Source organism: Nycticebus coucang, chromosome 10 (genome assembly GCF_027406575.1).
Source record: "Nycticebus coucang isolate mNycCou1 chromosome 10, mNycCou1.pri, whole genome shotgun sequence".
Lineage (NCBI taxonomy): Eukaryota > Metazoa > Chordata > Mammalia > Primates > Lorisidae > Nycticebus > Nycticebus coucang.
In genome coordinates, this window is record NC_069789.1 from 131,733,217 (window position 1) to 131,752,843 (window position 19,627).

General features: G+C 46.4%; 1 protein-coding gene across 3 annotated transcripts in view; it reads right to left on the reverse strand.

Annotated features, from left to right (window-relative positions):
- ZNF536 (zinc finger protein 536) overlaps positions 1 to 19,627 on the reverse strand; it is a 336,367-nt gene that overhangs the window by 186,869 nt on the left and 129,871 nt on the right. The window lies entirely within an intron of this gene.

Below are 19,627 nucleotides of genomic sequence, written 5' to 3' on the forward strand. Positions count from 1 at the left end.
CCCGTCTCACTCATGGCGCTTCCCTCCATTCAAGTACTGGGCTGAACTGAGGATCCTTGGAATGATCCCGAGTGGTGATGGCCATCCTTGCTAGAGTCTGCCTCCTTTGTCCTCAGGCCAAGTCTCAGCCCCTTGGGAGGCAGAGGAGGAAAGGTGATACCCTTCCCACCTCCGCGCACGGCCTGGGTAACAGACTCATGGTAGTGGACACAGGTCTGCACAAGACCGATTAGCACTGCAGGCCAGAGAGAAAAAAGATGCCATCCTGGTGTGGCAGAGGGAAGGCCAGATGGTTCTCCCAGTCCACGGCAATAATGGTGACCAGAGTGAGAACATTTCCTTCTCCCTGGAGAGAGGCCAGGACATGGCTGAGCTGAGCCCCACCTACTCCCAGCTCTCTAGAAAACTCTGGTGTCGAGGAGATGCCAGTCGCCTTCCAACATTCCATAAGAAAGGCCTGATCCTTAGGGAAACAGGGATCCCCAAGTCTCTATAAAGTGAATTTGCAGACAACTCGCAGCTACCCGCCTTTCTCCCCAAAGCTCCCACCACCCAATCTGCCAAGATAAAGGAAAGAGGGCAAGTGGGGGGGTCCTGAAGAAGGACGGAGCTGCAGAGCTGAGCTGTCAGAGGCCGTCCAGGAGGCTGCGTTAGGGCCAGGTCTGAAGTGCCAGCGCGTCACCTGAGTCCTCCTGCCTGGCATGTGCTGTACCCAGTCCTCCTCTCCGGCACATTAACAATCTGTGTATCCATTTATCAGCAGTACGTTTTGAATTGTATATTTACGGCACGGTGCACTTTTCATAGCTGAAAATTAATGAACATGCCTTTCTCATAACAAACAAGCACCTGGCTGCATAGTTAGTAATCGGAAACAGATTTATTTTTATTAGTGTATATGTGGGCAAAATTTCTATCTTAAAAAAAAAAAAAAAGAAAAGAGCCCCACTGAAGTTTCAGTGATATGAAAGTAGACTGCCAACGGACCCTTCTGTTTTGTACACGTCCACTTCTAATATGCACATCACCCCCCGTGAAAATATTTTCACGTCAGATATAGTGATAATGCCTTTCAACACAATGAAATCATTTTTTGTAAACCTCACTTATCCTTATCCCACGCACTAATCACCCCAGGAAAACAGAATTTCATCAGTGATCAAAGAAAAAAAGAAATTCATGATTCTACAGTTTCCACCAATGTCTGCTTCTCTGCGCGCCCAGGAAGTCTTCACTGACAAGGGAACTTCAGAGCAGTTACACAGGATGAGCAGGTCGAGAGCTACTTACAACGTGCAGATTACAGGTGAGAACATTGTACCATATTTGAGATTCATGCTACAGGAATAGATGTTGGCTGCTTCTGTCCCAAAAAACAAAATAAAAAGGAACCTTGCGAGCTGATGGATATGTAAATTTGCCTCACTACAGTGATACTTCACTACCTTTATGCTTTCTATGCAAAAGCACGCTGTATACCTTAAATATACACAGTAAAACATAAATAAATATATAAATAAGCTTAGAAACTCGACTTGCAAGTTTTGCACGTCTGGGTTTAGTTACTTTCAGAAAAGATTTCAATCCAGCCACTCAAAACCACAGCCTACCATCTGGGCACAGAGGCTCACACCTGTAATCCCAGCACCCGGGGAGGCTGAGGCAGGTGGATCCTTTGAGCTGAGGAGTTTGAGACCAGCCTGAGCAAGAGCGAGACCCTGCCTCTACTAAATATAGAAAAACTAGCTGGGTGTGGTGGTGGGCACCTGTCATCCCAGCTACTCAAGAGGCTGAGGCAGGAGGATCGCTCAAGCCTAAGAGTTTGAGGTTGGTATGACGCCATGACACTCTACCCAGGGTGACAGAGTAAGACTCTGTCTCAAAAAAAAAAAAAAGAAGAAAAGAAAGAAAGAGTAACTAAGGATGGGCACGATTATTACTTATTTGGCTAAGTGTCTTTGAAGCTAGCCTCACCTCTTTCTAGAAGAGGCTTGCCGGGGGCAGCTCCACGGTTTGTCACACGCCGCTTAGAAATTCAGCCAGGGTCCCCTGCTGCAGCTGGCCCACCCTTCCTACTCAGTCTTCTCTGTGAGAACAGCCCTGTGTCCCACGCAGTACAGCAAACCAGCCACACTCCCCTGCTTCTGCACCAAGAGGCAGCAGGCTTCACTAAGCTCCCTCTGCACACTGAGCCTGGAACTCAGTTTTCAACCGAATGGGGCCCACCTGCCCTGGCTCTGCTTACACCCCAGGCAGTGGGACGGAGGAACCCAGAAGGTAGGAAGAATGAGTGGAGGAAAGGTCCTGCCCGTGCTCACAGCCACAGCCTGGGATCCCTCCTGTATAAGCCCCGTCCCCAAGCTGATTGTCCTTCCAAAGCCACCTGGCAGGTGTCTGAAGTGAAGTCAGAGGGCGTCACCCTGTGACCAAATGGATTGGGTCTTTCTGCCTCTGGGGCCCCCACTCTTCATAAGTTTCTGGAGGTTTGGGGTCATGCCATGGCTTCCATGGGCAGTGAATGAAGGGCTGAATAAAAGACTCTGGGGACACCAGCCCTAGGAGGGTCTGGTTGGTGGGGTAGGAGGAACTGGCAGCCTGACCCCCTTTGCTGGAGCACAAAGCACCACGGGCTCTGCTCCTCTGAGACATCACCATGGAAGACGCTCCCTGTGCTCTTTTATGTAATGGCTACATATTTACCCCTTATCACTCTGAGTGCTGGGAATATGCCAAAAAGATAAACAGACAAGGCTCCTGGCTTCATGGACCTTGAAGTCTTCTGGGGAAGAAAGACATTAATGCAATGATTACCCTAATAACTAAAAGTGGTAATACCCCCGAAAGGAAAAAAGGTGGGCAGCTCTGGGTGTTACAATCCACATGAGCCCGTGACACCTGCACCACCTGTTTTCCTCTTGTTATTTTTGCCTGCTGGGTTAAAACAGTCACAATGGACTCGGCACCTGTAGCACAGTGGTTATGGTGCCAGACACATACACCAAGGCTGGCGGGTTTGAACCCGGCCTGGGCCTGCTAAACAATAATGACAACTAAAACGAAAAATAGCTGGGCGTTGTGGCGGGCACCTGTAGTCTCAGCTGCTAGGGAGGCTGAGGCAAGAGAATCACTTAAGCCCAAGAGTCTGAGGTTGCTGTGAGCTGTGACACTGCAGCACTCTACTGAGGGTGACGTAGTGAGACTCTGTTTCAAAAAAAAACAAAAAAAACAGTCATGATGCTCACATGTGTCATAATTTTAGCTTCTTCTCACTTAGGGTACTTGGATTGGTTGTCTCCTCAAATTGTCTTATCTTCTGCTAATCTTTTAACCTCCTTTTTATAATCTTTTATTTCTCTTTTCCAATTTTTTAAGGCACTTTTCTTTAACTCCTTTTTCTCTGCACTTTAAAACTAGAGAAATGGCAAGTTTTTATCTTTTTAAATCTCTAAGCTTCAGAGCCTATTGTAAGTTGGGTTTTTTATCTTTTTTTTTTTTTTTTAATGTTTATTGCATTTCATGGACTAACTGTCCCTGACTGGTGATTTTCAATCCTGTTATTTTAAATCACAGCCTTTTTAATCTTATCTTTCTCAGCTTTCTTTAAATTTTTCATCACTTTTATTCTTTCACCTTGTTTCACACTTACATTTTATAATTTATGTTCCGTGTTTCTTTCATGAGCAGACCAGAGGCCTGGCTCAGGGACCCTGGAAGCCGTACCCTTCACTTTTTTGAGTAGTTGGTGACTTTCCTTCACCTTTACAGGGAACTTTACAGCTCTATTCTTTCAAATGATGCTTGAAAAAGCAAAAATAAACCAAAAAAAGTCTAAGCTAGTTAACCAGGGGAAGCCACAGCAAGAAATCCTTCTTAGGGGCTCAGCCCCTGTAGCTCAGTGAGTAGGTGCCAGCCACATGCAGAAAGGCTGGTGAGTTCAAGCCTGGCTCGGGCTAGCTAAGCAACAATGACAACTGCAACCAAAAAATAACCGGGGCGGTGCCTGGGGCTCAGTGAGTAGGGCACTGGCCCTATATACTGAGGGCGGCAGGTTCAAACCCGGCCCCGGCCAAACTGCAACAAAAAAATAACTGGGTATTGTGGTGGGTGCCTGTAGTCCCAGCTACTTGGGAGTTTGATGCAAGAGAATCGCATAAGCCCAAGAGTTTGAGGTTGCTGTGAGCTATAACATCACGGCACTCTACTGATGGCAACATAGGGAGACTCTGTCTTGAAAAAAAAAAAAGAAGAAGAAGAAGAAATAAACCCACCCCAGTTCAGCTACGTTGTTTAAAGGACTCACATTCATTTTCATCCTTTTTTTTTAACTCAATTTCAATATTAAGGTTTATTTTTTTCCTTCCAGAGTGTGATTAAGTAACAATTTAAATAATTATCGGAATGCATAAATGAATATCCATTCGGATAAAACACTACTACTTCAAAGTGGCTATCTAAGAAATATTTAACATGTAATGAATATGTTTTATGTTTACATTAACAGGCACCATCTTGAGAGCAGAAAAGTTTTCTTTTAACCCATAAATTAGACTCAAGAAAACAAGATGTTGCTATCTGAACTATGATATACCCTTGAGTGTCTTCTTCCGAGGGCACCCAAAATTCTTTTTTTTTTTTTATTGTTGGGGATTCATTGAGGGTACAATAAGCCAGGTTACACTGATTGCATTTGTTAGGTAAAGTCCCTCTTGCAATCATGTCTTGCCCCCAGAAGGTGTGGCACACACCAAGGCCCCACCCCCCTCCCTCCTTCCCTCTCTCTGCTTTTCCTTCCCCCCCATAACCTTAATTGTCATTAATTGTCTAAACTGTTGAGAAAGTATCTCCTAAAATATAACTCAGCCCTTAAGTCATAAAAATAAAAGCTAAAAAAAAAAAGAATTTAGATGATTTTTATACTTTGATGGAGAAATCTAGGACCCCTTTTGGATAGGGGTGAGAGAAGTTTTCTGGGGGAAGGACCTGCCTGAAGAGGCCTCTGGTCTGGAGAATGGGCAGATCCCAGGGGAAGAGGGCAGCTGAGCTCCGGTCCGCAGACCACACCACAGAGGTACCTTTCCCGGCGGGGACGGTCTGCAAAGGCAGCAGAGTATCCACAGCTGGGTTTTGTTTTGACTGCGTTCCCCACGCCAGAAATAGCTTTCTTGTTTGGTTTTGCCCTTACCTGATTATAAAACCAGTGCATGATAATTGCAAAAAGTTGCACATCAAAGACAGGAGAGGGAAGGAAAAACATCCGTCTTCATTCTTCCACCCTGAGATAACCATTCTTAACATCTTGCCTCCTGTCTTCTCAGATTGTTCTACTTTTTTTTTAAAGAGCTTATCTAAATCTATTTTTATTTTTGCAAAAACAGGGATCATATTATACAAACTGATTCTATAATCTACTTCTGTCGGCTAATATATTGTGAATGTTTTGCATGTCAAAAATGCAGACCTAGGCTATCAGTTCCAACCTGCACAGACTTCCACAGTAAGAAAATCACAATTTCCTTAGCAGATCCTTTTTTGAAGTACATTGGAGTTGTTTTCAAAACTTTTTCATTATAAACTGAGCTTCAATGAATATCCTTGGCCAAACATCTTTGATTATCTAAAATATACCCTGTATATATGTAAGTAGGTGTGTCTCCATGTTTATATACAGATGGCCATCAAGTTCAGTAAAATCGTTGTCTATGTTAAATTGCACGTGAACTTTATGCCCACCCTGTATTTAGAATTATTTCATAAAAGAGGACAACGTAACCTAATTGTTTGCACCCTCACATTAATCTGAAATCTTTTAGATTAGTAGAGTAGTGGGATTGAGGGTAATTTATTTCAGGTTAAGGGGACATGCAAACCACCAGGTCAAAATATTTGAATTTTGCTAAAACAATAGCTGGACACTTATCTGTCAAATTATTCTCCAGAAACTTTGCATTAATAAAAACATGTAGGGACAGAGTAACAGAGTGTCTAATTTCTCCCTAGCTTATCCATAATACTCTCTGTTACCAATCTTGTAAATTTTTTGGGGGGGGGGTGTCTAAGAAACCCATAAATCAATAAATAAAGGAACGCTATTTTTCGATTGTTTTCTTCAATTGCTAATCAGATTTAAATATTGTTGTCATATGTCTACTGAGCCTTTTTTTTTCCTTCCTCTGGGAATTTCATGTTCCTGTTTTGAGGAGCGTATCACATCTTCATGAGAAACAGGAGGACTGAGCCAAGCATCTTCAGGTCTCAGCCTTCTCAGCTGTCAAATGGAGGTAGCAGAAATGTCAGCCCCGTGAGGCCGGCTATCCAGTCTGTGGATGGAGCCTGGGACATACGGGGCAGGAAGCAGGTGCGATGGGCGGGGGCGGCAGGGGGGATGTTCTCTGGAAAGAAGGAAGAAAAAAAGGAGGGAAGGATAGGAAGAAACGGCAGAAAAGGAAGAAATAGTATCTCCCTCCTGAAGCCACAAAGAGCTAATTCTTGTAGAATGTTATATTCCATGCCAAAACATTTAACTCAACCTAATACACTCAAATATTTTGACCTGGTCATTTGTACCCTCCCATGAACCTGAAATAAATTTACTTTTCAAAAATTAAAGGACTCCTCACACTTTGTAAACACTCACTAAATAAGAACTCTTATTCCCATTTTCTTCTTTTGCTTGGAGTATTATTTTTCTTACTGATCTGTAGGAATTCTCTGCACGAAGGTTATTTACTTCGGATCGGTCACATTTCCTAACCAGACTTTCTGTTATCTTTAAAAATAAGAACGTAAACGTTTCCCTAAATTTAAAAATCATGCGTTCACTATAAAAAAAAAAAAAAAAGCCAAACAATATAGAAATAAATGTTTTCATTAATTAAAAATCACCCTCAATCCCACTCTTCAGCTGGCTTGAAAGGAGAGGAGAAGCCAAAACTAAAAAATGGAGAAGTGAAGAGATTTGAGATCCGGGGGCCCCAAGGAGAGGGAGACGGGAAGGTCATGGTCACCGGGCCCTGCCCTCCGCCGGCCAAAGTGAGGGCACACATCTGCTCCCTTGGCCAGGGGAGGCTCAGCAGCTCTTATACTCCTCAAAATCTCTTTTTTGCTCAAGCAACCTTGACAATGATCCTATTATTTGCACAAAGGATGTGAACTGAAGATACTCTCACGGAATTTCCCATGAATGAAATCTACTCTACCTGCTGCTTTGCAGCCCACTTTTTTTCATTCAACAATATGTCGTGGGCGTCCCTCCAAGTCGGTGAATACGGGTCAGCCTTGCACACTTAATGGCTGCAAAGATGCCCATTCCTGGTCTTTGATTATTGACCGTGTGGAGTTCTTCTCGCGTCCTTTGCCCCTTTTTCTATTGGCAGGTCTGTCATTTTTCTCATTGATTTAGAAGAGCATTTTTTTTTTTTTAACCAGGAATATTAACCCCTTGACTGTCATACGTGTAGTGAATACTCGCTGTCATATTATGTTTGGCATCTTGTGGTCAGGTCTGAGAGGGGTGTGTGCGTGTGCACAAGGGCGGCGCCTGTGGCTCAGTGAGCAGGGCGCCGGCCCCATATGCCGAGGGTGGCGGGTTCAAACCCAGCCTCGGCCAAACTGCAACAACAAAAAAAAAATAGCCGGGCGTTGTGGCGGGCGCCTGTAGTCCCAGCTATTCGGGAGGCTGAGGCAAGAGAATCGCTTAAGCCCAGGAGTTGGAGGTTGCTGTGAGCTGTGTGAGGCCACGGCACTCTACCGAGGGCCATAAAGTGAGACTCTGTCTCTACAAAAAAAAAAAAAAGAAGTATTTAATTTCTGTGCAGTCAAATTCATTCAACAAATATTTATTGAGTATCATAATTTGCCATGACTGTGCTAAATGAAGAAGTAAAGTGAATAAAGGTAAACTCTGACAACTTTACTGTCAAGAGTTTCTGGCTGTGATGCGATGATTAGCAAGGGCATCCCCTCCTCACAATTATAAAAATACTTACATTTTCGTGTAGGTCTGTATGTATTTCTGCTTATTTCTTATTTGGCATTAAACATCTTGCTGCATCTGGGATTTATTTTGGCCAAAAGAGTGAATTAGAAATCTTTTTTTTTAAGTGCAGGGGAGATAGTGTCCCTAATCTCATTTGCATGCCCCAGGGACTTCACACCAGTGTTTCCAACTCCCAGAGAGAGGACTCTGCTGTGACGCCCAGGCCTTCATGAAACTTATGCCTTCATAGTTTGCTGGAGGGAAGTAGAGGCACCCCAGACTCTCTGTCATTTTTCCTAAGAAGGATGTGGATCCCCATTGCCTAATTTGATTAAACTTCCAGGCCTATGAGAGGATGCAAAGCCTCCCCCAGTTGCTGCAACTCTCTGCCATGACCCTCCTGGCTGTCCCCAGAGAGGCTCCAGCCACATTTGCCCTCTCTCTCCCTCAGTGGATGTGGGCTGCCTGTGCACAGATTGAACCCTCTGACCACTCGCCATTTCCCATGGGGGCCTCCACCCCTGCTCACCTCACCCTGACCCTGGTTTAAGGATACCTAATCCAGATGCTAACTACCCAACAAAAACCATGTCCACTTGTACTCAACAGGCAGCTCTGACCCTGTTCCAGTCCCAATTTGCAATTTAGTTTAGAAAAGCCAGATGCAGAACAGACAACCCAGTCTGCAGATGCATTCCCATTAACCTGAAAGTGCTTAAGGAAAGCAGCTACCTTCCCCCTGGAGTGCACACGACGCCCAAAGACTGATATTCCTCTCCTGGCGTTTCCCAAGTGGGGTCTTCAGGCAAAGACCTGCGTACGGCAACTTGGCCCATGAGCTGACATAGCGCAGTCTGCGTTCCTTACTGAATAAATACAACCCTTTTAGATTTTGCTTTTCCTCCCCCTTCACCCCTGCCAGGTGCAAGTTACCCCCCTGGCCCCACATCCCGGGGGAGACCTGTGCACAAGGTACCTCCTTTAAGGACCTAAAACCAAACAGGGTGCTGCTTACACCCCCCGGCGTGGTCCTCAGAAGCTCTGTGCACCATGAAGTATTAGTTTGAATCAAATTCTCTTTTCCCACTGACTTACATGAACATTTCAGGGAAGCATTATTCTCCGCAGTCACTGGTCTTTAAGAAGCAGGGTCTCTCAACACTTTTCACGAAGTGAGCTCCTGATTGCTCAGCCATGGAGGAAACAGCATCCCGGCCCAGGAGAGAAGCTCAGATACGACGGGGGAGGCAGACAGACAAACAAGTAAAATGCCACTCGCCACACAGCGAAGGTGGCAGACAGGACCCCCAACATGCAGGTCTTAAAGAACAAACACTTTTAGTCCCGTGAAGTGTGAGCCCAGGTTCAGAGCGTGAGCTATGAGGTCGCATGCTCCTGGGCTGGATCAAGGGTCCCCTATTTGTAAGTCAGTGACCTTAACCTTTTAACTCCTCCAACGTCAGCTTCCTCTTCAATAAACCAGGAATAATGACAAGTCATGCTCACCACTCGGGGATGTTTTGTGAAACAGGGGAGACAAGACAGAAACAGGATTTAGCGTGGACTCAGGCAAGTACTGAGCTTTTATAAACACGGGCCGCAAGCCCGGTCGCGGTGGCTCACACCTGTAATCCCAGCACTTGGGAGGCTGAGGATGGTGGATTGCCTGAGTGCACAGGTTCCAGACCAGCCTGAGCAAGTGCGAGACCCCTTCTCTAAAACATAGCTGCTCATTGTGGCGGGCGCCTGTAGTCCCAGCTACGTGGGAGGAGGAGGCAAGAGGATTACTTGAACCCAAGAGTTTAGCTGTGGCTAAGAGGCCACAGCACCCTTTATCAAGGGTGACCAAGTGAGACTCTGTCTCAAAAAAACAAAAACAACAACAACAAAAAAAAAACCCACAGGCTACAATGGTGGTGGTTACTTAGTGTTAGATGGTTATCCCTTTAGTAAGGCATGGACTGAGAAAGAACCTTTTCATAAAGTAATCAGCACCTGATACCAATTTGGTAGAGGGTCTAAGACTACACACGGGGTCAGGGTCAGAACAAAGTCCAGCAGCACCAAGAGGAGGGTCAACAGAGCTCAAAGCTGCCAGGGAGCTGGGCTGATTAAAAACCTAGAGTCGACAGATTAACAAACTGTGGAATATGCACACCGTGGAATGCTACTCAGCCATAAAAAGTTGTAGACTTTGCATCTTTTGTGTTTACCTTGGGTGGAGTTGAAGCATGTTCTTAGTGAAGTATCATAAGAATAGAAAAGCAAGTATCCAGTGTACTCAATACTAATATGAAACCGGGAGATGAACAATTACATGCCCACACGAGAAAACACAATTAAATTTAAAGGGGGAGGAAGGGGAGGGGCGAGGACTGGAGGGGTCTCACTAATGTGCACAACATGAGGGGGTTCAGTAAGCCCCCTGGGTGAACGACTCAACTACAACTTGAAGTGTACCTTAGAAATACAAATAATGTAACCTAATCATTTGTACCCTCATATTAATCTAAAATTAAAAAACAAAAAACCAAAAACACAAGACTCCTACAGTGAGGAAGGTCCCACAGCTAGGAGGTAGACTTCCTGCATGGACCTCAGGACCCTGCTTCTGGGACCCATCTCACCAAATTCCACCGAGATCTGCAGACCAGAGGAAGCCTCGGGGTGTAAGACCCACGTCCATCCCGCTGAGATTCCCAGACCAGGGACAGCCTTTGAGTCAGGAGAATCCCCTCCTGCTCTGCAGTGTCAGCTGAAATTCAAGCTCCCGCCCAGGAAACATCTCTAGGGAGAATAATTTGAAATCATCTAAGAAATTCTTTAGAAAAACATTAGCCTCTTAGGCAAAAAACAACTAGCTCCAAATGTAAGCTTGGAAGTACTTCCAGAGGGGACACCATCTTGCCTTTAGCTCCTAAACCCCCTTCGTGGGTGGGGGGATGTGGGCTGGGTCCAGGGCCCTTGAACCTGTAGACACTCTGAGGTCAGGCACGGGATGGTCACTTCACCTCATTTTCACTCTGCCCCCACCCTTCCCTTGCCCTGCACTCTGCAGCCCCTAGAGCATGGATTTTCACCAAGCCCTTGCTGGATAGGAGTTAACCAAGGCCAAAGGGAATTTGAGGCTCCAAAGACCTTTCTCCTCTGGCCCTGAGGTCCAGGAGAACCAACAGAGGCCACGGGTCTGGAGAAGGCTAAGTGGCTACTTAACACAAATAAAAGAGGTGCAAATAAAATAGACCTTTCAAAAAATACGTGGTACCAGACGTGTCCTGTGTAAATAAGTTTTAAGCAAAATCTATAATTGTGATAGAAAATGTTTAAAAAACTACAATTTTGGATGTTTAAGGAGAAAGTCCTACTCTTTAAAAATGCCATATGACATCCTAACAGTCCATACATATACTCATATACATAAAGATATATGGATAGATGGGTGGATGGGTGTATGGACAGATGGATAGATGGGTAGGTTTATTTCTGTTATCTGAACAGATAAGCCCTCCAAAAAGAGCAGATACTGTATATAGAAACACGCTTTTCTATTGATTGAGATTATATTATTGGAGATGAGCTTTTCTGGGAAAAGAGGTGGTCTTTAAATATATCAAGCAACACAAAATAATGTAGCCATTTATTAAGATTCTATATTTTAAGTAAAAATGAGAACTCTATTTAAATGGCATTTGGGGGAAAAAAGGAAAAGAACTATCAAATATGAATGAAAAATAGCCAGGCTTATTTTTATTCTTGGCACCGTAACCTAAAGGCTCAACTGAAAACAGCAGGGATGACTCAACTGAGCAGGATGGCTCAGGCAGGAGCCGTCCCCCCAGTTTCTAGCTGCCCAGAGTGCCTGGCAGACTGTGCCCACAGACCTGGGGGGTCCAGCTGTGGGACTCTGGGTGTCTGACCCAACCGTCCTGCGCCTCATACCCCCAGCACTCAGCTCATCTGGGAGACAAACACCAAGAAAGGGCCCAGAGCCCGGAACGGTACACACTGGTGTCTGTCCCCAGCAGTCCACATTCTTCTGTAAGCTGAAGAGGAGTGCGGTTTCTCCAGTCATTCAAGACACATGAGTAAGGGAGGCACGCACCCAGCCCGTCACATATGGCTGAGGGGGACGTGGCTGAGAACTCAGTAAGCGAGGCTCCTGGGGCTATCGGTGGAACCCGGGCTGCCTCCCCAGGGCTGGCAGGTGAGTTTTTGCGGAAGCCTGGAAATGCGCACACTCTGTCCATACTCACACACCACCACGAGCAGACTCTCCCCTTCCCACATGCACACATGTTCACATACCTTTCACACACACATACACATGAAGGTGTCTCGTTTTTGGAAAGTCACGTCTTAAAGTACAACAGTCCCAAAGAACTCAGAGCTCCCTGGCACACCCCCTTGCTGTGGTCCTGTCTGGGGCCACTTGGCTGTGGCCCCATCTCCACCAAACAGGAGGCGTGTGGGAGCAGCAGTGAGCTCCAAGCTGCATTTTTAGGGCTCTGTTCCTACGAGGGATGCATGTCCCATGGGAGTGCCTTCACTTTTTAAAAAGGAAGGAAATGTGGGCTCCACTCAAAAGTCTCCTTTGGTGAGAAAGATTACCGAGCAACAATAGAGTGAGATGTGTCAGAAGCGGCCCCTTTCTCATCCACGCTGGACGCGGCCCCCGCACGCTGGGTCATTCATTGTGCATGAGGATGGACCGGCCGACGGGAAGCCTACGGGTGGCTTGTGCATGTTGTGATGAAATGAAAATGCAGCAGAAAGGTCACCACAGAGCGATCATTACCATCGTGGAACTCGGGCCACTCTGCCATTCAAGAGCATCACTGATGGCTGGGGCCATTCACGGGGCCTCTCGGGTACATGCACCTGGGGGCACACCCACAACCGGTGCGTATTGTGGCTGCCAGTGTCTGTCGGTGTGGGCAGAGGGGGAGGAGGGCCCCAGCAGTTGACACATAATCCCCCACCTTGGAGAGAGCATCCAAACTCTGAGCCCTGCTCCCCCCCGTGGGCTCCTGGCCCTTGCTCTACAGCAGAGGCCACGCAGGGGGCAGGACACAGCCAGCTGTGCCCGGTGGCAGAAAAAGAGGAGATGCCGGCACCTGGCTACACAGAATGGTGGCAGGACCCCCTCTGCCTCCGCCCCGAGTGGCTCCAGCTTGCCCTGAGGACAGCACCTGTTCCTGTCCCTGTATCCACAGAAACCTTCGGCATTTAGTGGACTTGAAAGACCTCTACTACTGTGCCTCCTAAATGCCATCTCCTTCCCCTAACTGCTCTGCTGCCTGTCCCCCGTGCCCTTCCCAGAGCGAAGGGCGGAGGGCGTATGGCACTCAGTTAACTGACCTGTACTGTCCCCTCCTCTGAGCTGCTCTCTCGGCTGGAGGTCATCAAATCTCAGCTCACTGCTCAGCACACAGGCCTGCAACAGGATGAGCTGGTTGGTGGGTCCTTGGATGATCCCTCCTTTCTCCCCCAGGAGGAAACAGTGAGTGCCTTACAGGGATGCTTGCAAAGGACCATGGGTGTCTCAAAGAGAGCCGGTGCAGGCTGCTGCGGAGGGGAAAGGAGGAAAGCTTCATGGAAGAGGTGGAGCCCCATCAGGCTGAGCCTTAAATGACGGTGGAAGTTTGACAGGAGAGAGTGGAGGGTGCAAAGGGAGTGAGGCATTTCCCGGTGGCCCAGGGGCCATCGCGTGGTTCAGCCAATGTGGAAGCAGCAGAAGATTTGGTAGAGGAAGGGCCCCAAGACTCAAGTGCTCCTGACACCTGGAGGCCAGAGTCCGCAGGAGCCTCAGGAGAGTGGACATTCCCTCAACATGTTCATCCCACAAGTTCCTGAGTGTCTACTCTGTGCCAGCCCTGACCACACCCTGCCATCCTCATGGAGGCTGTGGGCAGTGCAGGCCGGGCACAGAATTTTCACTGCAACCAAATGCTGATGCTTTGGAGCACAGGATGAGGCACACTGCCCACTGCTGACCCATCACCTAAATGCCTGGCCTCCCCAGCCCCCCTGCACTAGGGGCTCTCGCTGTGACTTCATCTGCTACATGTCATCCCTCCCTGAGTCAGACCCTCCCGCTCTGCCACGACTCAGCACACGACCTTGCAGGCCATCCCAGGTAGTGGGAGCTAAAAGGATTTTCTTTAATCAGGGACCTCTGTATAGGGGACTGAGACTAAGTCATGACACTGGTCCTGAGTTCTGTCTTGGCCGTGCAACCTTGGACAAAGCCCTTCTGCCCGGCGGGCCTCAGTTCGCTGTCTAGGAGGGAATGCATTTGCATGGTCTCTCTCCATCTGATGGAGCTCTGATTCTGCAGTAGGCATCTGATGTAGCAGACACCTACTGGATCCCTTCCAGACCTCCTTCCCCATCCTCCCTTTCCAGAACAGTGTGAAGCTCCTACGTTGGTTTATTCTCTCATTGATCCAATGAACGTTCATGAAATGTTGACGGGGTCCCAGAGACTGCTGCAAGTACATAAAACCTCCTCCTCCTCCTCCTGGACCTCAGCAGCTTTTTTCTCTTGCCACAGAGTCTTAAACTTTGGGTCTCTCCACAAGAAGGCCTGGAGGACAGTGGTGTGGTTCAGTAATGTAAGATGTGAAGTGTAAACAGTCTGCGTGGTTTACTCAATTCCACAACACTTCAAAAGCAGCCAGGGTAAGAGCCACATCTTCTGGCTCCCAGCCTAGCTCATGGTCACCTGCTGAATAACTTTTGGCTGAACTGTTTACTCACAGGAAATACCCACCAAACCCATTCTGCTGTGCTTGGTGGGGCATTGCTGAAAGGGCTTCTTTGAGAAGACCCTCCAAGAGGCTCTAGGAAGCTAACTTTGGGCTTTGCTCCTACCTCCCACTCTGGTGCTGTGGGTCAGGACAGAAGGATGAAAGGATGGAAGTTCCTACAGAATGGACTCCCAACTAGAAACTGAGCCCAAAGTCCACGTGGGCTGGGGCACAAGCGTCACCACTGCTTGCACCTTGGAAGCCAAGTTAACTCACTTCTCACCTTTCCAAAGAGCAGGTGCATCCCAGCTTTCCCCGGTGCCTTCAGAATACAACTTATAAAAAGAAAACGAAGAAGGGCTGCGTGAATCTGCAAGTCAGAGCAAGACGCCCACCACTTTGCAAGGGGTCCAGTGCTCCTGGGGACAACAGCACCTCCCGGGGGCAAACTACACACTGGTTGTGACACCGATGGTCGCTTTAATGGCCCAGCCATAACTGCCTGTCCGGGGGCCTGCAGGTCACCACCACTTCTCCGCCTGCCCTCTGTCTGTGCAAATTTCCAAGCCAATTCCCTTCTCAACTCAGAATCAAGTATTGGGATTTTTTTTCCTCACTTTTTTTTTTTGCTGTTTTGGTCTAGGCCAGGCTTGAACCCACCAGTATATGGGGCCGGTGCCCTACTCCTTGAACCACAGGTGCCACCCAATTTGGATTTTTTTTTTTTAAAAAAAGATAACATTTCTACACAAAATGAGTTATTTGCATGTTCTGAACCTTTTAAAAAATATTTTAAACATAAGTTATTTGCACTTCATGTATCACATTACTGAACCGAGCTTATTCTGCCGTGCCTCCTCGCAGACAGATTTTAGGCTAAGCTGTGGGAGATGTCATTAAAGGTTTAGGGTGATTTTCTTAGATTTCAGTAAAAGTGCAATGCAGGGACAGGAGTGGGGTTGAGGAGAAAGTCAGGTAACCCTCGCGTCTTCTGTCTGTGCAGAGATGGCCCCTCTGTGGGCCTGGGAAGAGCTGGGAACTCCCAGGTATGAGGAGAAACACGGGAAAGCAGAGCTTAGTTTATTATGGAGATGCTCAACCCATCACTTCTGCTTCACGCTCAATATCCAGAATTTTCTGGAGCCTATAGGGACCTCCTATCCAGGACCGGATGCTAGGGAACAGCCACCAAGCAGAGCTTAAGAGACCTCAACCTCAAGATGTGGCCTTTCCAATTTTTTCAGAACTTCTGTGATCACACATGGCCAGATTCTATGTACGTGGGACAGAGATGGTTCCAAAGAAACCTCAGTCCCATGACAAATGCAGCCAGTGAGGGAAGAGTCTGAATTCCTACCACCCGGATCCTCTAAAAGGCTCCAAATGACGGGTTTCTTTCTCTCGGTCCATGTGTCTAGGAAATGAGCCTTTTAATCCAGCAAAGCCTGTCACATCTTCAATTCTTGTGCTAAATAAAACAACAAAAAGTAAATTAGTGTTGCATTTGTAATGGGCATTAGAGAAAAAAAGTCTGAATGTAAGTCTACGGAGCCCACTGCTCGCTTACCTCGTTCTCAACACGGGCACGCCTGTTTCTAAAGCAAGCCTTACATTTTCTCTCACAAAGGTTTGACGTTCACTAAAATGTCAGCTAATGCTGCCAGTGAATACTTTACTCATGGCTGGCGACTGGGCAGGGAAGGAGGGTTAGTTACTACACAGGTCTTCATGAGGACACACACAGAAGGGAAAAAAAAAAAATCTTCTAGTACTTAAACAACCAAAGTCATGACGGCTGCCCAGAACTATGTGCACGGAGGGATGGGCAAAAAAAAAAAAAAAAAAAAGAAGAAAAGAAGTGAGTAATAGCAAGGGAGATATTTAAGGAAAGCAATGATTGAACTTTAAAAAAATACTGCAGACTCAAAATGCTGGCGGCAGCCTGGCTGCTATTTTAACCAAAGCTGCTGATTTCTGAGAGGTCTTCTGCTTTTATATATTTGCGTCTCGCAAATGTTGGGCGTTATGGAGCTGAAATAGGTGTGGCCGACGTTGAAATTCAAGCCGTGGGCTGTCTGTGGTCTGTGAACCCAGTGCTGATAGGGCTGGCTAGTCAGAAGCGAAACTGGCTAGTGAGAAAACTAACACAGTATGTGCTTTATCTCAGGCGCATTTAAAGGATTTACCTATCTATCCTGCTGCAGACCCACTCATTGAGTAAGAGCCAACAGCATATGACTGTGTTAATTAATCTGCTATTGTGAGTAAAGGAACAGCTGCAGTGGGCTAGAGGATACGTTGTCACAAGAAAACAATGTAATGTTAAGCCTCTGACTGCGTATTCTGTTACAAAGAAGGTTTATGAGAAGTTAAATTCATAAATCACAGATCGTGTTTTAGAATAATAATAATAAATAATATCTGACCTTTAAAAGGGAGGTTTGAGTGTTCTTAATTTCGCCTTGAAATATGTTCTGATATGCGATACTTAGGCTTCAACCCGATTCTTTGTTTTGAAAACAAACATTCCCCAGAAATGATGGGAAGGGGGATGGAGGGATAGAAATGACCTCTGACTGCACGAGATACATGGAGACATGCCATTGTGGCGCTCACAAAGATCAGAGCCCAAAATATCAAGTTAAAAGAAAAACTTGTTGGCATGCCTCCAAGGGCTCATATAATAAAAACGCAATTTCTAATACTATGCAGAAAAATGGAGAGAAAGGGGACATTCATTATGGGAAACACATATTATTTACATGGGCTTTATCTTCCTTTATGCAGATAAGGCACAGGGAACACTCTCTGTCTAATTAACATTCCGTGTCCCTCCATGATCCAACCTTCCCACCCCCACCCTCACCCAAAATACAGCCGGATATTCTGCGCCCAGCCTCCGTACATATATCCCGTTCGTGAGCAAGGGGAAGGGAGATAGACTTAGACAAAGGGAAATAAAATCTTGTGTTGTGCTACTTCATCCAGAACAATAAATGGTAGCAAAAGTCCGGGGAAAAACACAAGACTGACCAAGGAATATAAAGTTGAACTCTGGCTAACAGGGTTTTATGAAGGATAATAACGTCTTGTGTATCTTTGAGGAACACGTAAAAAAAAAAAAGGAAGGAAGAAATCGTGGAGTTCCCCGGTGGAGCCTCAGACGGGAGGAGTCCGCATGCGTTCGACCTAAGTAGTGCCTTTTACTGGCTTGGACATGGGGTCCCGAATCCGTGATCTCTAGCACCTCTTATTTTAAAAGAATTTTTTGTAGTTCGTGGGCCTCCCTATTCTTCAGTTTCTGTTCCCCTCCATCTTTATATGAAAAATGCATTTTAGAAAAATAAAACAACTGTTTTGCCTTTGGGATGGGGAGACACAGATAAAGTGGGCCTGATCTGTGATGCTCCTTCCCTTTGTTCTGGGAGATCACGACACAGGGAAGCTATTTTTAGCTATAGATTGGCATTGTATCACCAGGTACCTGTATCGACCGGACTCTGGAGCCCCCTCCCCCCCCCAACAAACACGATGGTATCATTGGCTGCGGAAGCTCAGACACCCCAGGAAGACAAACTCGGAAGAATAATCTTAACCTAGAAAAATTTACTGAACGGGAGACGGAAGGCCCCTGGCTTATTCTGTTCACCTTGTGCCATTAAAGGAACAATACTCCCAGACTGCTTTTCTTCCTGAAAGTTGCTTCTCTAAGATGCCATTTTTAAAGACGTTCAAGGGGAGGGAAATTGTAATTATCCCAAACACACTGGCCCTTGAGTCAGGGTTACAACTGGACATTTGTTTGCTCTTTTGCCTCAACCACTTCAAGTGTCTCTAAAAGGTCTTGGTAGACGCTCTGCGTAGTCAAACCCCCTTCTGATTGGATTTTGCGCACACACCCCACCCTCCACCTCCCAACATTATTCCTGTGTCCCCAGTGCCTGCCCACTTCTGTTCCCTGTTCACACCCCCAAGGACAGCTTTGCCCAATAAGCAGCTGGCCAATTAGTCACTGGGGTAGGGGCCCGACAAACAAAGTCTCCATTATTACTGACTTGGACATTCTTCGACATTCTTCCTTCCAAATCCTTTTTTTTTTTTTACATTAAAATTTAAAAGCCCATCTTTTCTTATACCAAAAGAAAAACCCTTCAGTGGGCAATCCCAAATACTTGACATTTCCCAGGATTGTCCCAAAGCAAAAGGCATCAAAAACTTGGGGGAGCTTAAGGACCTACTTAGGAGAGAGTGCCCCTTGGGTAACAATAGCGCCTTATTTCTGCTTACAGGAGGAGTTTGTGGGAGAAGAGAGAACATGCCCACTGCTGGCCAGCGCCAAGGTTTCGTTCTTCAAGGGTTGGATGTTATCTCTATGGCAAGAGGGAGGAGCCTCCGGTGACTCTGCAAAGTTGACGTGCTTAAAGAGCAATATTGAAATTGGTGGCCCACGTTCTGTTTCCACAACAAGTTAAGCAAGAATGGGAGCTGGCTCCATTCCTCCAGAGACCCCTGTTTTCTCATCGGCAAAATGAGGAGACCCAGAGAAAAAAAAAGGGTCTGCAAACTCTAAAATGTTCATTTTGAATATTTATGACTCTTTTATCCTGATTGAAGAAAACTTGCCTAATAAGATCTTTCTTCTGTTGCTAGCCACGGGGAGTCCTCCCACCCTTCCAGGGCTCATCAAGAAAGGATGCGTGTAAAGATTGTGTTTACTCAACCACAGAACTATTCCTTGGTCTAACAAGTGGTCAACTTGGTTAAAAAAAAAAAAAAAAAATTATTGGCAATGTCTTTTACTCTCCAATAATCAGTGTTTTTTCCTGCTGGTTCGCATGCCCTGGGACCAAGTCAGAAGAGTTTCAAACACCCAACTCAATTAAAATATATGTTAGGTACAGAT